The sequence below is a fragment of the Leopardus geoffroyi genome, chromosome E3 (genome assembly GCF_018350155.1).
Source record: "Leopardus geoffroyi isolate Oge1 chromosome E3, O.geoffroyi_Oge1_pat1.0, whole genome shotgun sequence".
In the NCBI taxonomy this organism is placed as follows: Eukaryota; Metazoa; Chordata; class Mammalia; order Carnivora; family Felidae; genus Leopardus; species Leopardus geoffroyi.
In genome coordinates, this window is record NC_059340.1 from 22884302 (window position 1) to 22906050 (window position 21749).

General features: G+C 45.9%; 1 protein-coding gene and 1 pseudogene across 3 annotated transcripts in view; one reads left to right on the forward strand and one right to left on the reverse strand.

Annotated features, from left to right (window-relative positions):
- The window catches only part of PRKCB (protein kinase C beta), a 333375-nt gene that overhangs the window by 174918 nt on the left and 136708 nt on the right, over positions 1-21749 (reverse strand). The window lies entirely within an intron of this gene.
- On the forward strand, positions 7563-7648 carry LOC123589829 (annotated as a pseudogene).

Sequence of the window (21749 nt, forward strand, 5' to 3'; positions counted from 1 at the left end):
TCTCTGCTGTTATATTTAGAAAGTCCTTCCCAGTACGATATTTTCTTCAATGTCCTACAGTTTCACTTTCTGCACTGAAATCCTTACTTCTCTTGGAATTCATCTTAGCAGGGGCTCGGAGAAAAGACCTTCATTTCTCCCCCTGAATGTTTAGCCAGTTGTGACAACTGTATGGGGATGCATCTTCTCCCTGCTGACTTCTATCACACACTCATTTCTCGTGTGTATCCTTTGTTCACTTCTACATTTTCTCTTGTGTTCCACTGATCTCTCTCTAGTCCTGCCTCAGTCCCACACTACTTTAATATATCATAGGTTTACAATATCTGAGCCTCTAAACGCATGCATTTTATACCCACCTACCCCGACCCCAACATTACTGTCCACTTTGAAAATCTTCATGGTTATTCTCACGCACATAGTTTTCCAGATTGTATTGGACAGGCCCATCTCTGCCAACCCTACCTATTTTATTGTCCTTCTAGAAAAATCCCCACCTACAGCACAGTGGAGAGTAGAGCATCTGACCTTGGGCTTCCAGCCAGTGCTGAGTGGACCAAGGTCTGGTCAGTGGCGTGCAGTTTACGAAGGAAGAACTGGACCGATCAGAACTGGACCGATCAGAATTTACAACAAGGAACGGTGCAGTCTTGGGAGCTGGAGCAGAGCTAAGGGAATGCGTGGGTGTCTGATGTCGAGTCAGGGCTGGAAGGCGACAAGGAGAGAGGGAGAGACGGACAGAGAGAATGAATTCACATGTAATTTGAGTCTTTTATGTCCTTCCAGAAAACTTGTCTGTTTAAACTCTACTTAGTTGCCACCAATGTTAAGCTAGTCTTCCTTTCCAGGGTTTACATTTTATTTCAACAAATGATCTCAGTGCATTAGTTAAGTCGGTGGTTTTCAACCTGATTACGCCAACCACTGTGGCATGCGTGCAATTTTTTTTTTTTTAGGGATGTATTTCCAGGCCTCTGGGTGGGACTCACAGCAATGGGGAGCCACGTTTTTCTGGGGGTGTTGCATCGCTTGGAGTCACACAGAACACTGGTCAGAAGCTCAGAACTAGAGACACTGGCCCATCTCTGCTGATGGCAGCCACGGACTAGACACGCATCCTGACCACGCTCTCCAAGTGGGGCATATAGTCTGCTGGTCCCCACGGTCTCCACTCGCTGCTGGCTGGCCCCAGCTGGCATCTGAGTAACTCCTGCTGGATCCCGGCCCCAACTAGGATAACCGAGGAAGTCCATTTGAAATAGCAGCCTCATCCATTCATTGAGTCTTGGAGAGAAATATAGACCCGACCAGCCCTTGGATGGAAGTGGGAGTCCTCAATCTCACAGCGAACAGGGAGCTGCCTTCCTTCTTCTGGAAGGCTGTGTGCACTTATAAGCCGGCTCCAACTCTAAGTGGCTTCAGGACATCAAGCACTTGACCGGCAGATTCAGCTCCAAGCTGGTCCCTGAGACAGCAGAGAGTAGGAGAAGCCCCATCCTTTCCAGAAGGTGATGCCGAGAGTCTGTGAGGTGCCTCCCAGCCTGGAAAAGGACTCAGTTCACTGGGAACAGGTGGTTTCGTAGGATATTTAAAAGATGAGGCTTGGGGCGCCTGGGTGGCGCAGTCGGTTAAGCGTCCGACTTCAGCCAGGTCACGATCTCGCGGTCCAGGAGTTCGAGCCCCGCGTCAGGCTCTGGGCTGATGGCTCAGAGACTGGAGCCTGTTTCCGATTCTGTGTCTCCCTCTCTCTCTGCCCCTCCCCTGTTCATGCTCTGTCTCTCTCTGTCCCAAAAATAAATAAAAACATTGAAGAAAAAAAAATTAAAAAAAAAATAAAATAAAAGATGAGGCTTCAGGTCAGGTTGCCTAGACTGAAGAGCCAGTTCCACATCTTCCTGGCCACGTCCCTTGGCCACGTTGCTTAAAAGCTCCACACTTCATATTAACTGGTGATAACAGCGGCATTTATTTCCTGGGAATGTTATGGGGTGTGCTTTACCGAAAACCTTTAAAACAGCTCCCCAACAGAGAGAGGGCACTCAATAAATACCAGCTGTTATTATTAATCATTAATGATTGCTGGCCAGGGCATCCCTAGGTCTACTGAGTTACAACTTTTTCCAATAATCCCCACTTGCATTCCCCCCTCTTGAACTTCGGTCTTGATTTCCTGCACCAATTCCCTCCACTAAAGCAACGAGCTTTTCATTCATTCATCCATTTATTCACCCAATATCTGTTGAGTGTATCAGGTGCTGGATGAATAGAAGCAGACACAGGGTCTGCCCTCGTGGGCCCCAGCCTAGTTCGGAGGAGACCATAAAGAAAGAAGCACAAACAAATGGTAGGCTTCTGACCGCTGCAGAGAAGCCTGGAGTGCTTAGACAGTTTTTGGAGGGCTTCAGCTGGGCAGACAGGTCTGGGAGGTTTCCCTGACAAGTGACACGTGAGCTAAGATCTGAAGGATGGGGAGCAAAATCTGGACAGAAGGCACCAGACTGGGGCTCTGCCCCAACCCCAGGGGGAGCTACTTCACTGCATGGGGTCCTGGCTCGACCCAGGTAGATTTGGCTGACATCACCCCATTGCCACCAACCTGGCTTCAAGCTCTGCCTCAGCCCCTATTCCCTGTCCCCAGCTCGGACCCCTCAGCTATGACATAGATCATAGATCCTAGCCCCCATGGGAGGGAATTTAGTAGAGAGCTCATGAGTCAGACTCTAAAGCCAGAGAGTCTGACCTCAGTCCCAGCTTTGTTACTTCACAGCCATGTGGCCTCGAGCAAGTTACTTACGTTATATGAGCCTTGATTTTCCCACCTGCAAAATGGAGCCCATAGCTGTCATGTGGAGAGACACTACAGCAGAATAGCACGCACTACAAGGTCAGGCTGCCTAGGATTGAATCCCAACTCAATGACTTCCTAGCTGTGTGACTTTAGGCAGGTTACCTAACCTCTCTGTGCTTCAGTGTCTTCTTTAAAGTGGAAATAATGATAGTAGCTCTGCATGCTCATGAGAAGCTAATGAGTGAATATCTGTAAAAGAGTGCTCAGTAAATACTGTGTAAGTGCCTGTTGAATATAGTAAATAAACGTTCCCGCCTTCTAGGTTTGTGAGGAGTCATGAAACCATGATTATACGTCGTGCTTTAGCCCAGTGACTAACAGGTAGTCCGGACCCCATAAATGTTAACTTAAAAAGAAAACTACATCTGTGACCTTGGGCAAGCCACCCCATGCTCTGGTCTCAGTTCCCCCTTCAGAAAACAATGGGGTTAACAGAGCACTCCCCAGGGCCCTTCAAGTTCTAACAACCACCTATGCAGGCTCTTCACAGAGTCTGCCCCGCCTCTTCCTGTGCAGGTTGTTATGTGAATTCACTGCTCAGAGCGGACTACAGAGGTCTTTCAGGGGCCAGTCACCCTGCCACAAATCACACCCCAGCATTATATATAAGCCCTCCAACACCCACAAGGTACGCACACACATCCTCGCCCCTCACCGCCCCCCCCCTCCCCCAACAGTGCTATCAGCCCACAAAGGCAGGAGCACCCCTCTGTCCCTGCTGAGTGAGGGTCGCCCAAAAGCAAGACCGGAACACAGGGTTTTACTCAACTTGCAAAGATGCTGTCAGTTCGATTTCTAGGTGTAGAGCACGGTGCCAGCTTTCTGACAGCTCCCTCTGCCACAGGGGCCCTCGGCGTACCCACGCCTCCATTTCAGAGGGGCAGAAAGAACCTTCATGCAGAAGGACATGAGGGACACTGCTAAAGCCAGTGCCTGGCGGGCCACCATCAGCACCTGGGACTCTGGACACCACAAGACCATGGAGGGTCTCATTCTAATGATCCTAATCACTAGCAATGAGGATCCTAAGCCATTAGGTCCACAGAGACAAGAAGCCTGAGGAAGATGAGTTCTGTGCACGCTGGCCCTTCACCCTTGACCAAGAATGTCCCTGAGACACCACTCTGCTCCACAGAAAGTTCTGGAAGCTATCATGTGCCTGACACTGCACTACGTGTGTGGTGATCAAACAGCAGGTGCTGACCTCACCTCCAGGGATTCACAGATTCCAGTGGGGGATTATAATTACAGCGGACCCTTGAACAATGTGGGTGGTGAGGGGCGCTGACCACACCCACGCAGTTGAAAATCCACATGTAACTTCTGATTCCCCAAACACTTAACTATGAATAGCCTCTGACCAAAAACCTTACTGATAACATAGTTGATTAACACGCAGTGTGTATGTTATATGTATTATATACCATATTATAATCAAGTAAGCTAGAGAAAAGAGAATGTTATTAAGAAAGTCATAAGGAAGAGAAAATATCTACACCACCGAATCGCAAAAAATCATGCAGTTCAAACTCACGTTGCTCAAGGCTCAGCGGTATGCGAGTAACAGCTAACATACGCCAGGCACTATGCCAAGAACTTTGCATATAATTCATGCACCTGACCCTCACTGATCATGTGAAGTAAGTTTATTTTTCTCCCCATTTCACTGGGGAGAAAAGTGAGGCACAGAGAAGTTAAGTCACTGGCCCAAGGCTACACGGCTAGTGATTTGGATGCAGGATCTGGGCTTTTTGTCACCATGTAAGTCAATGGAAAGTGGCCCTGTGATGTGGGACAGTGGTACTCGCAGAGTGAAAACAGGAAGAACAGACCTGGTCAGGGAGGTCAGGGAGGGCTTCCCTGAGGAAGTGATGCTTGAGCCGTGGTCTGGAGGGTGAGTTTTGAGTCAACCGGGGTTCTTAACCCTGGACGCACATTAAAGGCAATCAGGAGGCTTTGAATCAAGCAGGGATTCTGACTGACTTGTCTGGGATGGGCCCAGGCACTGGTATTGGGTTATACAGCTTTGCAGAGGATTCAGATGTACAACCAGGATGGGGCCTCCCTGAACTCCGGGGCAGAAGAGAGAGAGGAGCTCAGCACAGGGAGCCCCAAGTGCAACCACCTGGTGTGGGAGAGCAGGGAGGACCGGAGGCTGCAAGGAGGAAGCTCGGTGGGGAGGAAGGATGTGGTCAAGGAAGGGTTGGAGGGGTGACAGGGCCTTCTGAGCAGGGCGACCCTATTATAATCTCTCTTCCAAAGGGGACTCGGTAAGAATGACAGGAATGCCAGGGGCACAAACCCTTTGGGATTCCAGTGCAACGTAACAACCAGGTCTGTCTCCAGGAAAGCGTGGCAAAGGAGGATGTGTGAAAACCTTGCTTGTCAGCCACGTCAGAGCGTCGGCTTTGTCCCAAGAACAGTGGGAAGCCACTGACGTGTTTCCAGCAAGGATGATGACAGGATCGTATCTGGTTTGGGGAAAGATGACTCCACTGTAATGTGGAGGTGACAGGCTGGTGAGAACAGAGAGGAATCAGGGAATCGAACAAGGGGCTAATGGTCCAGGGAGGGCGAATGGAGCCTGGACTCAGGCCCTGTGTCTGGGGATGGAGAGAAGTGGGTGGCCATGTATTGTGGTGGGAAGAGCAGGCTTGGGAGCCAGACCATGCTCAAACTCAGACTCGGCTACTTATTAGTCATGTGACCCAGCAAATCAGCTAACTTCTCTGTAGGTTGGGCGTAGAAAGAGGATCTTTCTCATGGGGTGAGGCTTCAATGAGTTAGTGCATGTAAATCACTTAGAACAGCGTCTGGCATACGATAGGCATTATATAAATGTTAGCTACAATTACTGTTCAGAAGGTACAACAGGAGCTGGCAATGGAGAGAATATGAGGGTAGGGAAAGGCTGGGGACACAGAAGAAGAAGAAGAAGCCCTAAGAATGGAGCCTTGCTCAGTAGGATGCTGGAGAGCCACGGCTGAAGGGTGAAGAGGACGAAAGACAGAAGGTTGCATGACGAAGGGCTGAGATGCAGAATGAAGGAGGAGAGCCCGGGCCGGAAGGCCAAGACTGAAAGCAAAAACAGGTCCAAGATTCTGAGTCAAGCACTTACATAATATGCCAGGCGCCGTGTTAAGCTTTTTGCATACATTACCTTATTTAATACTCATGAAGTAGGTATATTATCATCCTCATCTTGAAAATGTAGAAGCAGGGGCACAGAGAGAGTGAGTAACTTATCCGAAGTCACGGAGCTGCTAAGTAGAAAGCTGAGCTTTGAACCCAGGCAGACCAGCTCTAGAGTCCATACTCTTTATGCCCAAGACCATAAACCTGACTCTGAACATTTCACTCTGCCCTCACTCCCAAACTACCACTACAAATATATATATTAAAAAAAAAAAAAAGTTTAAAAATAGGAGAATCCATTTCAGCCCAGAAATCAGCGAGAGGTGCCAAGCAGAAGCCAAAATCTCTTCAAATGTTTTTCAGTATATGAAAAAGGTGAGGCTTGAAGTGGCCTGCCTCTCCCAAGCCAAAAGAATTAGAGTCACAAGGCCTGATGATGGGGTGGGTGGTGGACCAAACACAGCAAGCCAAGGTGAGTCCTTGAAGGCGCCTGAGCAGCCCCTGGCGTCCTTGAAGGCGCCTGAGCAGCAGCAGGCACCTGATAATTCTGCAGAATGATGACTGACCGTCACCCTCTCAAAGCCTTCAGGGGAAGCAAGTGGCTGCCAGACCCAACGGCAGAGGCCAGTGGACGTGGAGAGTGCTGACAACAGCAGAGGGCGCTGTAGCAGCTGTTTCCCCGACCAGGGCTGGCTCTCCCGTTCCAGCAACGGGTGTGCCCTAGCCCATTTAAAACTCAACCATGCCACAGCCAGGGTAAAGGGACCTGGGCATACTTCTAAGGTTCTCTGCCTTGGAATGTTGTGCCCTCCCTACTCCCCCAAAGAACGCTGATTTGACTAAATCCACATTTTCTCTTCTCCCTTTTTTTAAAAAAGTTTATTTATTCTGAGGGAGAGAGACAGAGAGCATGAGGGAGGGGCAGAAAGAGAGGGAGAGAGAGAGAATCCCAAGCAGGCTCCACGCTGTCAGCAAGGAGCTCGATGTGGGACTTGAACTCACGAACCTCATGACCTGAGCCGAAATCAAGAGTCACATGCTTAACCGACGGAGCCACCCAGGCGCCCCATCTCTTCTCCCTTTATAAGAAGGGTGGGGGAGACCTTCCACTGACAGTTCCCACCTACCAACGTAGAGCTTACTCACTGGTGGTGTCCAGAAGGATCCCAGTCCAAAAATGTGCTTAAAAACCACCACAGCTGTGGGCCCCTGGGTGGCTCAGTCGGTTAAGGGTCCGACTTCGACTCAGGTCACGATCTCTCTGTTCCTGAGTTTGAGCCCCGCGTCCGACTCTGTGCTGACAGCTCGGAGTCTGAAGCCTGCTTTGGATTCTGTGTCTCCCCCTCTCTGCCCCTCCCCCGCTCATGTTCTGGCTCTCTCTCAAAAATAAATACACATTAAAAAATTTTTAAAAACACCACCGTTGTAATTCTCAGATTTTTGTTGTCAACATCGAAATTTAGAAATTTCAGACTTCTCTTGAAAAATGAAACAATCTGGATCTAGGTCCTTTAAAGAGCAGGAATTTTTTTAAAAATGGAGCTGGGTAGTGGCTCCTCCTTTCAGACAGGGTGGACACATCGCTTCTCAGCCTTTTGGCTAAGATCAAGTGTAGTATCAGACAGGGTGGACACTCCTTATTGTCATACACTTGATTCAGCTACTTGCCTGCCAGGCCCTGGCTGGCTTTGAAGTTGGAAATCCTGATAAATGGGATGGAATGAGTCCTTCCAAAGTCACGTGGCCACAAACAAAACATTGAGGAAAGCAGAGGAAAAAGGAAAGAGGGGATCTACCGTGTCATACTATTTGGATAGACTTCAAAAGAAGGCACACTGTTCTCCCTAGTGGCCGTACCATTCTGCATTCCACCAACAGTGTGCAAGGTTCCCATTTCTCCACATCCTCCCCAACGCTGGTTGTCTTTTGGGTTTGTTTGATATTAGTGATTCTGACAAGTATCTCACTGTGGGTTGGATTTGCATTTCTTGGTGATGAGGGATGCTGAGCTTTTTTTTTTTTCCCCCATTTACCTGTTGGCCACTTGTAGGTCTTCTTTGGAGAAATGTCTATTCAAGTCCTCACCCCATTTGGAGGTTCTTCAACAAATGAAAAATAGAACTACCATCTGATCCAGCAATCCCACTTCTGGGTATTTATCCAAGAGAACTGAAATCAGGATCTCGAAGATATAGTTGCACCCTAAGTTCACTGCAGCATTACTCACAATAGCCAAGATGTGGAAACAGCCTAAATGTCTATCAACAGATGAACGAATCGAGAAAATGTGGAATAGGGGCACCTGAGTGGCTCAGTCGGTTGTGCGTACGACTCTTGATTTTGGCTCAGGTTATGATCCCAGAGTCATGGGATCAAGCCCCAAGTCAAGCTCCATGCTAAGCGTGAAGCCTGCTTAAGATTCTCTCTCTCGGTCTGTCCCTCTCCCCCACTCACTCTCTCTCTCTGTTTAAAATAAAAAATAAAAATAAGTACATAAAATATTTAAAAAAGAAGAAAATGTGGTACATATATGCAATGGATTATTATTCAGGCTTTGAAAAAGAAGGAAATTCCATAATATGGGACATGGATGAACTCTAAGGACATTATGTCAAGTGAAATAAGCCAGACACGGAAAGACAAATACTGCATAATTCCACTTAGATGTGGTATCTAATGTAGCCAAACTCATAGAAGCCAAGAGTGGAATGGTAGTTGCCAGATGCTGGGGGGAGGGGGACATGGGGAGTTCCTAATCAATGGGCACAAAGTTTGGGTAAGCCAAGATGAATAAGCTCTAGACCTGGAAAACACTGTGTCTGTTGTCAATAGTACTGCACTGTGCACTTAAAAGTGTGTTAAGAGGGTAGATCGTATGTAAGTTGTTCTTTCTGAAATAGAATAAGATAAGACAAGACAGGACAAGACAAGACAAGACAGTAAGTAGTTCGATGGGGCAAAAAGCGAGCACCGACTGCTGGCCTGGGTAGCTGGTCTGATGGAAGGGGTAAGAGGTGTGGGAGACAGAAGGCACTCCAGAAAGGCTTCTGGTTATAGAGAAATGTGCTTGCAGAGATACGTCAAGACGACACTTTTCACGTACAGTAAACAGTTTTCAAAGGCCATGCGACCACTGCAAACTAAAACCAGCACCTTTAATTCCAAATTCTAAATTCCTAAAGAGAGAATCTGATCAGTCTAGCTTGAGACAGATGTCCACATACATATGGACCAAATGGGGCCGAGGCTGTGGGGTCACAGAGCTTGGGGCGGGGGGAGTGCATATTTGGAAAGGCAGGTCTCAGAGAACAGGGTTGTCTGCTTCAGTTAGATTCGTCCAAGTGGACAGCGTTGAGGTTATGAGGCAGTCTGGGGTACTGAGTAAGAACATGGCCTTGAGGGCCAGACTGCCTACATTTGAATCCCGGCTCCACCACTCACTGGTCATGTTTCCTTGGGCAAGTCACTTAGTCTCTGAGCGTCTCAGTGTCCTCATCTGTAAAATGGGGATGATAACAGTGGTACTTCTAGAGTATAATGAAGAATAAAGAGTTATTATATGTAAAGTGCCTAAAACAGAATTATATCTATGAATGCTGGCTCTTAGATATTACTATCTTTTTTTACTTTTTTAATATTTTTATTTTATTTTTGAGAGAGAGAGAGACAGAGCACAAGTGGGGGAGGGGAAGACAGAGAGAGAGAGAGAGAGAGAGAGAGAGAGAGACAGAATCTGGAGCAGGTTCCAGGCTCTGAGCTGTCAGCACACAGCCTGACATGGAGCTTGAACTCATGAACCGTGAGATCTTGACCTCAGCCAAAGTCGGATGCTCAACCACCTGAGCCACCCAGGCATCCCTTGGTCATTACTATTTTTAAAAAATACTGTATTTAGGGGCTCTTGGCTGGCTCAGTCAAAAAAGCATATGACTCTTGACCTCAGGGTCATGAGTTCGAGCCCACATTGGGTGTAGAGATTACTAAAAATAAATAAATAAACAAACAAAAAAATAATAATAATAAGTAAAAATCAAAGTACTGTATTTAGAAATCCTAGAATCCTAGGCCACTGAAGACAGGGGAAGCCATCAGGAATACAAAAAGCTGGAGACAGAAGAAAGGCGAGAAATGAGGTCTTTTGACTCTGGGACCAATGCCTTTCACATCCCTGCAGGCTGCCTCTCTCCAGGGTCATCAGCCTTTTGATTTCTCTACTTCCCTCAGGCCCACAGGCTCCACGGGCTAAATCTCTGGGAAATTGCCTTTCTCGGGCTCTGAGGCTGGTCCACCACCAACTAGGAGAAGCCAAAATAATTCATAAGACAGGACACCTCCACCCCATTCAAATCACAGCAGCCCTGCCCTTTTGGCGCAGGACAAACAGTTGGTTTCTGTTCTCAGACGCTGCGCATCATAGATTTGCTTCTTCCTCCACAGCATGAAGCTCCGTGTCTTTATGACAGAGAACTATTGAGAAGCAATCCGTGCTGACCTTTACCTGCTGCTTCTGCATTGCGCAAGCCGTCACAGGCACGGGGCAAACGGGAGCGAGCGGAAGAATCAAGCGCAATTCTTCCCGAAGTCGGAAGATGTGCGTTTTATCACATCACCCTCATTTTATTAGACTCTTCCTCCAACCAGCCCATGGGACGTGTCTGTGTGTTTCCATTTCATGGCAAGCGAGATGGATACATGGCACGCCAAAAAACAAGGCTGCACTTTTGAAACCCACTCTCAAACACCTGAAAGGGCCGCTGGTGATCATAGTTTTGGCACGTATTTTGTGCCAGGCATGGCACACAGCCCTTCACGGGGATTAGCTCATCTGATCTTCATCTGAGCCTTATGAGGAGGGTGTTATTTTATCCTCTTTTTACTGATAAGGAAACTGAGGCAGAGGGCAGGTAACTAGCCCAAGAGTATCCAGCCGCTTAGCCAATTGCAAACCTAGCATTCAAATACAACTGCCCCGGTTTCAGAGCAAAGATACGATACTGCCTTACACTAGCTTCCAAACTCAGTCACCCATCAGAATTACCTGAAGGACTTTAAAATGCCTGTTTCCAGGCCCTTGTCTGTATTTCTAAAGGTGAGCTCTGTTTTTAGCAGGCTCCCCAAATAATGCTTAAGCATTCAACCTATCTGTATTCTGCAAAGAGGCCATTTAGAAACTGTAGTGGTCTGTGTATTGTTTTGATCTGCCAAACCTCTCTGCTTCCTTTTCTTTCTTTTTTCTATCTATCTATCTATCTATCTATCTATCTATCTATCTATCTATCTATCTATCTATTTTGGTAGCAATGCCTCATTTCTCCTTTGAAAGCCATCCCACCTACACTGTATTTAGACTTGGAGGGAACACTATAAAGATCCAGCCGAGGTCTACTTAGGTAACTTGAACTTGACGAAATAAATACTCTTCTGGAATTTGAATTTAAAACCAAAGCAACACAAGAATCAAAATGAGACACAGCTGGTCTGACTGTTCAGGTTTTCTTCCAATTCTCTAAAAGTACATCATATCTTGGGGTGCCTGGGTGGCTCAGTCGGTTAAGTGTCCGACTTCAGCTCAGGTCATGATCTCACAGTCTGTGAGTTCGAGCCCCGCATCAGGCTCTGTGCTCACCGCTCAGAGCCTGGAGCCTGCTTCGGATTCTGTGTCTCCCTCTCTCTCTGCCCCTCCCCTGCTCATGCTGTGTCTCTCTCTGTCTCAAAAATAAATAAAAACATTTTTAAAAAATTTAAAGTACATCATCTCTTTTCCAATAAATTCTAATCTGAGTTAACCAAAGATGGTTTCCTTTGCACACAGCCAAACAACACCAGTAAAAGAACCACCAATGTGGTAGAAACCCACATCTACCACAGATACCCTCTATACAGCATCCATAGCAACTGATCTTAGCTCTGCCAACATGGGAAATTAATATCCTTATACAGCAACTGGTTGGTCAGTTTGGGATGCCCTTCTTTAGCCAAAATAGATGGTCCCCAGTCCTGATTCTGTCATTTGAATCTATATTTTAAAAAATCTATACAACAGCTCTTTGGGTATTTAATGAAAGCCTAGCCTCGGAGCTAAACAGGCCAACTCTCAGAGCACCTCCAAGCCTCCCTGTGAGGCATCTTTTTGGCATTTGGTAACACACACTCTGGTTACTGAGCACTTTGGCCGTGAATGCAGAAGTTACAGACTGCAATGTTACATAACATAAATTGAATGTATCTTCAGCACAATGATGCACTTTCAGATTTAGATAGGTAATAGATATAAATAAAACAGACAGACTGCCTATACTGTTCAGACTGAACTGCACCTGACATTATTTGTCCTTGAGAGATACAGATGGGCCTTCTTTGGTCCATGTGATGGTGAGATCTTACCATGATGCCAAGAGGGATGGTGAACCCTAATTGTTGTTTCCCCTCTTGGAAGGAGCTAGACAGGCTTGGGGCATCATTAGAGCTCACCTGTGGGGGTCCCCAGTTGGTGTTATGTGAGACTTAACAACCCAGACTTTGAAAAACATGGAGTACACTGTTATGTTGCTCTATCTGAGCCAAGAAGACCAGCCAATGTAGGTGGGAAGTGGGCAGGACCTCAGACTATGGCAGAGCTAGGACTTCCCTCCTTCTCTCAGCCAAAGATGAATTGGCCCAGGTTTATCAGGAGCCAGAATCATTTTTTTAATGTTTATTTATTGAGAGAGAGAGAGAGAGAGAGACAGAGACAGCATGAGCAGGGAGGGGCAGAGAGAAAGAGAGAGGGAGAGAGAGACACATAGGATCAAAAGCAGGCTCCAGGCTCTGAGCTGTCAGCACAGAGCCCAACACAGGGCTCAAACTCACGACCTACAAGATCATGATCTGAACCAAAGTCAGACACTTAACTGACTGAGCCACCCAGGCGCCCCCTATCAGGGGCCGGATTCTTATCAGGGGCATCTGAAGATTCTCATTTGGGGGATAAGCTGGCTCCCAGCTGGTGGATGACCTCAGGAGTAACCATATCCAGAAGCAACTGCAATTGCTTACAGGTATACTCAAGCCATCACTCACATTTGATTTCAACTGAATTAAGTGGGAAGCCTGAGTCCACACTGGAGGTGAAGTAGCACCCAAAACAAGCAAGACGCAGAAACCAGTTAAAGAATACCCCAAAGTGATCTCCGGAGCTCTGCAGGCGACAGTCTGGAATAAGACAGTGAGCAGAACTGACAAGTGCATGCCAGAATACGTTCAGAAAATGTGGCCTTTTGTTTTCGCATGTGTGTGTATTTTTCTATTTCCTGGCCAATCATACCATACACAGTGCTTTGCTGTCTGCCTTTTTCACTGAGTAATATAAAATGACTATATTCTCATGTCAATAATATTTTAATCACTGACTTTTTAAGTATAAGCTGCATATGATAACGTACAGGTTTTAAGCTGACAGTTTTGTCAGTTTTGAAAAGTGTGTTCACCTTTATAGGCACGATCTCAATAGAGATATAGAACATTTTCAGCTGTGGGGTGCCAGGTGGCTCAGTCAGTTAAGTGTCCAACTCTTGGTTTCCACTCAGGTCATGATCTCACGGTCTGTGAGTTCGAGTCCTGCATCGGGTTCTGGGCTAACCGTGCAGAGCCTGCTTGAAATTCTCTCTCTCTTTCTCCCTCTGCCCTCCCCCCACCCCGGCTCGCACACTGGTGCGTATACTTTTCCTCTCAAAAATAAATAAATAAAGTTTTGGTTTTTTTTTTTTTTTTTTTTTAAGAAAGAACATTTCTAGTTGTTAGCAGGCTACCCAGATGTTGTGACATTTTAGTAACTGCGCAGCAACCAAATTTGGGATACACTTTACTTACATAAACCCCAACTGGCAGCCATTTAGGAAGTTTCCAAATTTTTGTTAGTATGAATACTGACGCAATGAATATCACTTTAGCTACCTATATGTGCATATCCTTAAGCAATTCCTCAGCAAAAATTTCTAAAATTGTAATTCTTAGGTACAAAGGATTAGGCTTAGTAATTATTAGGTCAAAGAAAATCATTAAGTCTTTTGATACACGTGGGTAATTTTCTCTTGAGAAGGATTATACTGATTTACACACTCATCAGTAATATATTAGGGTACGTTTTTCCTCCTCTTCCTCTTGTTTATGCTTGCGGCTTGAGTCCTCTTTCTTTTGACATTATTACTAAGACCATGTTTTATATTTATGTATGTTTTTGCAGTATATCTTTGCCCGTTTTATTTATATTTAAGAGGACAAGTGATTCCTTTTTTAAAAATGTTTATTTATTCTGAGAGAGAAAGAGCATGCACTCATGCAAGCAGGAGAGGGGCAGGGAGAAAGGGGGAGAGGGAATCCCAAGCAGGAGCCACACTGTCAGCACAGAGCCCGATGCAGAGCTCGAACTCATGAACCATGAGATAGGACCTGAGCCAAAATCGAGTCAAACGCTTAACCGACTGAGCCACCCAGGGCCCCCTTCCCATTTTGTTTTCAACCTATGCTTTAAGTTTCTCTTATACATTGCTTAGACTTATACATTGTTTATCCAATCTGATAGTCTTTACCTTTTAGCAGAAAATTTCAATCCATTTACATTTATTAGATAACTGATACTATCTGCTATCACTTCTACCATCTTAGTATATATACTTTTCAGAATTCGTAATTCCTTGCTGGCTTACTTTTATCTTTGTTCCTATATTTTAATTTCTAAATTGTTTCTTCCACATTAAAAAAAAGTCTATGACTCAGGTCAAGAACTCACACTTTGTGAGTTCAAGCTCCATGTTGGACTCTGCACTGACAGTGTGGAGCCTGCTTGGGATTTCTCTCCCTCTCTCTCTGCCCCTCCCTGGCTTCTCTCTCTCTCTCAAAAAATAGACAAACATTGAAATAAATAAATAAATAAATAAATAAATAGTCTATTTGAACCAATACATCTATTCCAACAATTAAATAGCTTATTTAGCATTTGTTAATCTAGACTCATCATTGACTATGGTTTATTTTTTTAAAGTTTATTTATTTATTTTCATAGAGAGAGAGAGAGAGACAGAGCCAGAGAGAGAGTGCATGAGCACACGAACAACAGAAGGGCAGAGAAAGGGAGAGAGAGAGAATCCCAAGCAGGCTCCATGTTGTCAGTGCAGAGCCTGATGCAGGGGCTCGATCCCACAAACCATGAGATCATGACCTGAGGCAAAACCAAGAGTCGAACATTTAACTGACTGAGCTACCCAGGGGCCCCTATAGTTTACTTTAAAAAAAATTTTTTTTTAATGTTTGTGTGTTTTTGAGAGAGAGAGAGAGAGAGAGAGAGTGTGTGTGTGTGAGTAGGGGGAGGGGCAGAGAGAGAGGGAGACACAGAATCTGAAGCAGGCTCCAGGCTCCAAGCTGTCAGCTCAGACAGTGAGATCATCTCACAAACTGCGAGATCATAACCTGAGCTGAAGTCAGATGCTTAACTGAGCCACCCAGGCACCCCTATAGTTTTCTTTTTTTAATTATAGTTGGCACACAATGTATAGTTTACTTTTTTTGCCAACTTTATTAGGTTATGTTGGTAATTGTGATCAAGCTAGCTTATAATAATAACATGTGGTAGCTACTGATTTTGTCAGCCCATCCAAGTTTCCCAACCCTTCTTCTTATAACAGACTCTGCTCTCAGAGCCACAGGGATGTCACATGATCCAGGCCTGATAACTGTAAGAGCTCATTCTCCCAACAACAGAAGATCAACCAATCAGAACTCTTCCCCAAGACTGATTATAAATGCACAAGAGAAAGCCCACTTCTTCCCCTGGGTCTCCATCTTCCCACAGGGTTGATTATCATTAGGTTGATAGACATAGACGTGCCCTATCTACAATAAGAGCAAATGAGGCAAGGACAAACCAGTCAGAGTCCCAGCAGGGAACAGATGTCATACCCAAATTAAGAGAGCTTAAGAGAGTTTCATAAAAGGACCACTTGCAAAGATGTGGGCATGGTGCTGGGAAGCCATAGGGGATAGTGCAGTAACTGGGGGCTAGTGAGAGCAAAGGGACAAGGGCAAAGAGTAACTCCTGGAGCCCAAGGAGAGAATTATGTAGAGAAGACTGCCTTTGGAGGAGTAACCCTTAGTCAAAGGGTAGAGCCAAGATGACCCCATGTTAAATACCCAGCTCACTCTCCCCTCACTTTCCAATCTACTGGTCCCTCTGGCTGAGCCCAACCAGGAGTCAGGGTAGAAAGGCAACCCCCAGTGATGCAGTCCTTACAGGTCGGTCTCTCAGGGAGAAAGCAGAGTGGATTCAGAGGGCAAATAAGACAGCTGGCACAGATGAGGGCCACTGCGGAAGAATGCAAAATGGCCACGACTCGTCCATTCCTGTATGCATCTTGGCAGTATAACTTTGTAGCTCCTCCTCTTCAGAGGTGAGGTCTATTTCTCACCCCTGATTCTGGTCTTAGCCATAACCGGTGTGCCACAAAGGAAGGCTTGAAAAACACCTATGCTTTGGGGATTCCCTCTCTTGCCGTGCTTGAAACCCTAGGCCAGTGTGTAAATGTGCCTAGGCTAGCCTACTGGAGGAAAAGAGACCACATGGAAGACAAACAAAGCACCCATGCCAACAGGCTGCCAACTGGCGGTCATGTTAGTGAGGCTATCCTAGGTGATCCAGCACCAGCCAAGTAACTGTCTGACAATGACACTCGACAGAGCCCAGCAAAGATCAGCTGAATAGACTCAGATCAGAAGACCATCCAAGTAGCCCAGAGAATCATGAAAGATAATAAGGGATTGTTGCTTCAAGCTACTAAATTTTGGAGTGGTTTGTTACACGGCAAACCTAACTGATACAGGTGATAAGGAGAATTCACCTTGCAAGTATCAGGGTCTCAGTTCCAAGTATCTGAGGCCATTGTCCCTGGAGCTTATTCCATTCCCTATGTCCTTCCCACGAGCCAATCTGTTTTCCTACTGCTAATTTCAGTAGGGCTTCTCTACTTTCAATTAAAAAAAAATTGTGAAGCTTTACTTTTTCTCTGTAATCTGATATAGTTTAAAATGTACAGAAACCCTTCGTTCCTCTCAAGAGCATTTACCCACGAAGCCTATTATTCTGGGAGAAGAAAAGTTTCTTGGGCAATGTTCTCATTTCTTTTTTGGTTACTTGCCTATTCTGGTTTCCAATTTCTTCTTGAGACAAAATTGGCAAGTTAGAATTTCCTAGAAAATCGTCCATTTCAACCAGATTTTCAAACACATTTTTATACATATTCATACATTATATATATAATATATATACACATTCTTTTTAATATATACATTCTTTTTAAATCTTCTATTTTCCTTTTATTAAATCTTTAACATTTAGCTCATGATTTATCATGTTTAATATATTTCTTCATAAAGACCGGATTCAAAAACACAAAAGCAGGGGTACCTGGCTGGCTCAGTTGGTAGAGCACGTAACTCTTGATCTCAGGGTCATGAGTTCAAGCCCCACATTGGGTGTAGAGATTACTAAAGAAAATAAATAAACTTTTTTAAAAAATAAAATAAAAACACAAAAGGATATATGCAATATTAGTGTGCATCATCCTTAACTGCCCTGATCCAGTGATGTAATCAGGAAGATACAGGACATAGCAACGGCTTTTATTCAGCATCTTGACTCTAAAGAATAAGAAATCATTGCTAAAACCATAAAATGTTGAAGAAAGTGTCTTTAGACAAACCTACAGAATCCTTTCGTAACTTCTGTACTGCCTGGCAGAAAGCCCCTGCTCAACAAAATTAGTTATTATCATTGGCTATTATTCCTTGACAGGTCAGAAGGTAACTGGCATCCCTTCTTGAGGAGAGACTCACCCAGGTATTAATAATAATTCAGAAACCATTTGTTCAGTGCCTTTTTTGTGCCAGACACTATTCTGGATGTGGCTCAAGTCTCAGTGAATATTCACCAAAAAGGAACGATGATTTAGGTATTATTTTCCCCATTTTAAAGATACGAACTAAGGACTACAGAACTTAAATTATTTTCCCAAGATCACTGACACAGTAAGTAAACGGCAGCATTGAAATTCGACACCAAGGTTTTCTGGCTCCAAAGTCCAGGCTCTTTTCTCAGCATTGCACTCCAGACTTTGAGGTTTTATGTCAAGTAATGGAAATGGAGACAGCAATTACCTCATAAGGGCATGCTCTGGGTGGAGCACTGTACAGAATTATCAGTGCATTCATGATTAGGGGGTAGACAGAGCAATCGAAATGCCCTTAGCTACTTGTACCCAAGGGCTCACCGTGTGGCAGGCAGTGTGCTAAGCACTTTCATGCAATGGCTTTTTCATCCATGTGTTGTTAATGCTACTGTGTTTGTTGTTAACCCTTTTTCATTTTAAGGATTTTTAAAAAATCATTACAACAAACCCATGTGGTTGGTACTAATATCCTAGTTTATGGATAAGGAAACTAAGACACAGAAAAGGAAAATGAGACACCCAAGTTCCCCAAATGACTTGCAGAGTCAGGACCTAGACTCTGATAGGTCCGCCTATGGAGTCCACAGTCCTAACCACCACTGTCTCTGGACATGATCAATAAATTACCTACCTTCCCATTTGTAGCTGGAGATGGTTAAATCCTGTAGAAACCTGGGGCAAAGAAAAAATGAGATGCATTCCCGTATGAGGTTGTCTATGACTCTCTGAACCACACTGAGATCTGTGGATCTTTTACAAAGTCCAGTGTGATGGCTTCCAGGAATTCTGTTCTGTGGTGGCCTCTTGGGTCAATGGGATCTAAGTAGACTGACCAGAGATCCTTCCCCCACCACCCCCATGAAGAGTGGAGTCTATTCCTTTCCCACTTGAATCTGGGCTTGGCCGTGAAACTACTTTGTTTAGCAGGACATTATCAAACATGATGCGCAGGCTGAAAAAGCACCTGTGTGTTGGGGCATGCTCTCTTGCTCTTCTTGGAACCCTGAAGCCACCATGTGAACAAGCCAGAGCTAGTTACCTGGGGGATGAGAGGTTATGTGGAGGAGAACCAAGGAACCCAGGCTGACAACCTGCTCACTGCCAGTCATGTGAGTGGGGCCATCCTAGATCATCAGATATCCAGAGACACCGGCAAGAACCCTTTACATTTTGTGCCCAGGACAAGTACCTCACTTGACTCACTATAGTTCCAGCCCCAAGAGACAAGTCCTCTTTTCCTGTTCTAAGAAGATCTCCTGGGAGGCTGTGTATGTGGTTAGTATTCTAAGTGCTGGGTAACTATAATGTCATATGTAATGCTTATGGACCTCTCTACAAAATCCAAGAGACCACAGGATCGAGGGCTTCCAATGAGGAGGGACCAAGACCATGCCTGCAGATGACCAGAGGTAACACCCAGGAACTCTGCCATATTTTCAGGTCCCCCATTGGCGGATGCCTATTATATTGTCTCTTCCCATTTGCGCTGAATGGTTGGATCGGCAACTAAAGTCACTGGGACAGAGCCTGTTCGTCAAGTTTCCTCAGGTAGCCTAGTAGGCCATACTGTGGAGCTATCTGTAGAAGAATGCCAACTACACAAAGTTCTACTAATATGCAGAATATCTCCTGGCTCAGGAGCCTAGCACATCCCTTTGCATAGATGGAGACTGTGCTTGTCTGCTCCATGAGCTTGCTGCACACCAGGTCCTCCAAGGTCACACAGGAGGAGGGCATCCCTCCCTAACTGCATGACTCTTACAGGCAGCCAAAAGAGAGCCTGGCCAGGTTGGCGAGCAGGTGTGACCAGATCTTTAATCATGTCTCCAGCCACAGATGGGAAAAGGTCAATGAACTGAGTCAAGCCAGTTCAGGAGTCTGGACCGATTTATCATCCTTAGTGCCAACTGACCTTCTTGGAACTGTGTCCAGAGATAGAATCATTCCAAGTAGGCTGCCAAACCCTATGCATGCTAGCTGCAGGGAGTACTGTCTGCCATCCCCACACCCAAAGCAATGAATGGCTGCACTGCTCCATTCATATGCACAGGGGTCTCCTACCACTTAGGGAGCTTGCATGCCCCTAGGAAGGACTGCCAAATGGCAGGCAGGGGGCCTGTGAGTCCTTCAGAATCACTTGGTGGCCATCTGTCCTTGCTGCCCGCCCAGCATATATTCACTGTTATTCATTACCACCCGCCATCATCATCTTCACACATATAGCGCTTCCTATGTATCAGACACTTCTACAGATAAATATACACACTGGATACTCATAACAACAGTATCATTTTATCCATCTTTCAGCTGAGGAATCTCAGGCACAAAGAGATGTAAGTACTTTACGTTGCCCAAGGTCACTATTTCTGAGCCTAGGAATGCTGGCTCCATCCACAGTCTAGATTTTAACCAGTACACAATCCCTCTTCTCCAGTTCTCCTCTGAGGGACCACACCTCCCCGGCGCTCAGATCACCGAGTGGCCAACGGGGCCTCCACACCAGCAGTAGGCACATGACCAGACCTGGCCAGTCAGCATCCTTCCGGCTACAGGTAACCCACGGCACAATGAGACTTCAGCCTTTGTCATTTGAACTGCAGCATCGATAAGACATAAGACCATAGGTATCTCAGCCCTCACGCTCCCTTAGGAGAAAAGCCTTTCTAAAACAGGTACCAAGACAGGAAGCTTAGCCAAGAAAGGGAGAAAGGTCCTGAGGACCTCCTTCTGGTACCTTGATTCACTGTGTCTGAAGCCAGTCTCTCTACCCTTGGGCTTTTCAGCTTCGGGGACCAAAAGTTTCCCTTTCCACATAAACCAGTCTGAGCTGAGTTTCTGTCTTAAGCAACAGAAAAAAAAGTCGATAGATAGAGCCAAGATACAGGAAACATCATCCTCTTGGCTGCTGCATGAGACTGAAGCCTTGGGCTGCATGAACATTCAGAGCTGCATAATGGAGCCAGGATGAACCCCCAAACTTCCCTGCTTATTATCCTGGGGAACGAGAGAAGGAATTGCATTAAAAGGGCCAGGAAGTGTGATGTAAGAGAACGTGATGAACGGGCCCATCTTCCTCTCTGCAGAGAAGTCTTGGTTGTTTCACGGTGAACTTTTGGAGTTCTTAAACCCAAGGACCACAGTTTCCAAGCAAAGGAACTGTCACCACAAGCTCTAGAGTGTTCATGTTGCTGTGGCGACAGTTACGCCCCTGATTTGCAGCGAAATGGCAGATGACCACTTACAGAAGGCCAACCCTGGTCGACAAATGCAATGACAGAAGGTAGTCACCACTCACGACTGGCCAGCCGTCGGCTGTCAGGTCTAAGTGGGTAAGGACCGACCCAGTAATGAAGACAATGCCACTGGGGGAAATTCCAGGAAGGTGAACCAAAGCAGGAATGAAGTAAGAGAGGCAGGGGTAGTAGCCACACACAGGGGACGCAGTTCATTACTGGGCCAAAGGAAGAGTGTGCGTGCTGCACAGTCCCACCAAGGCGTGTTCAGCTGCATGGAAAAGAACGCCCCCTAACAATGAGACTTTACTAAGAGGAGTTCCTCATTTCACATACGCACTCTGGGCAGAAGAGAACTCAGAGTTGGCTCTGCAGCTCACCAGTGTCATCAATGACCCAGATTCCTTCCACTCTTCTCCCCGACTCGGGATGAGTGCATCTCCCTCATTAACCCAAAGGTGCTACCACAACTCCGTACATTATACCCTCCCACAAAAGTCCCCAACAGGAAAAAGGAAGGGATGTCTGCTCTTATCAGAAAGTCCTTCCTAGAAGGCC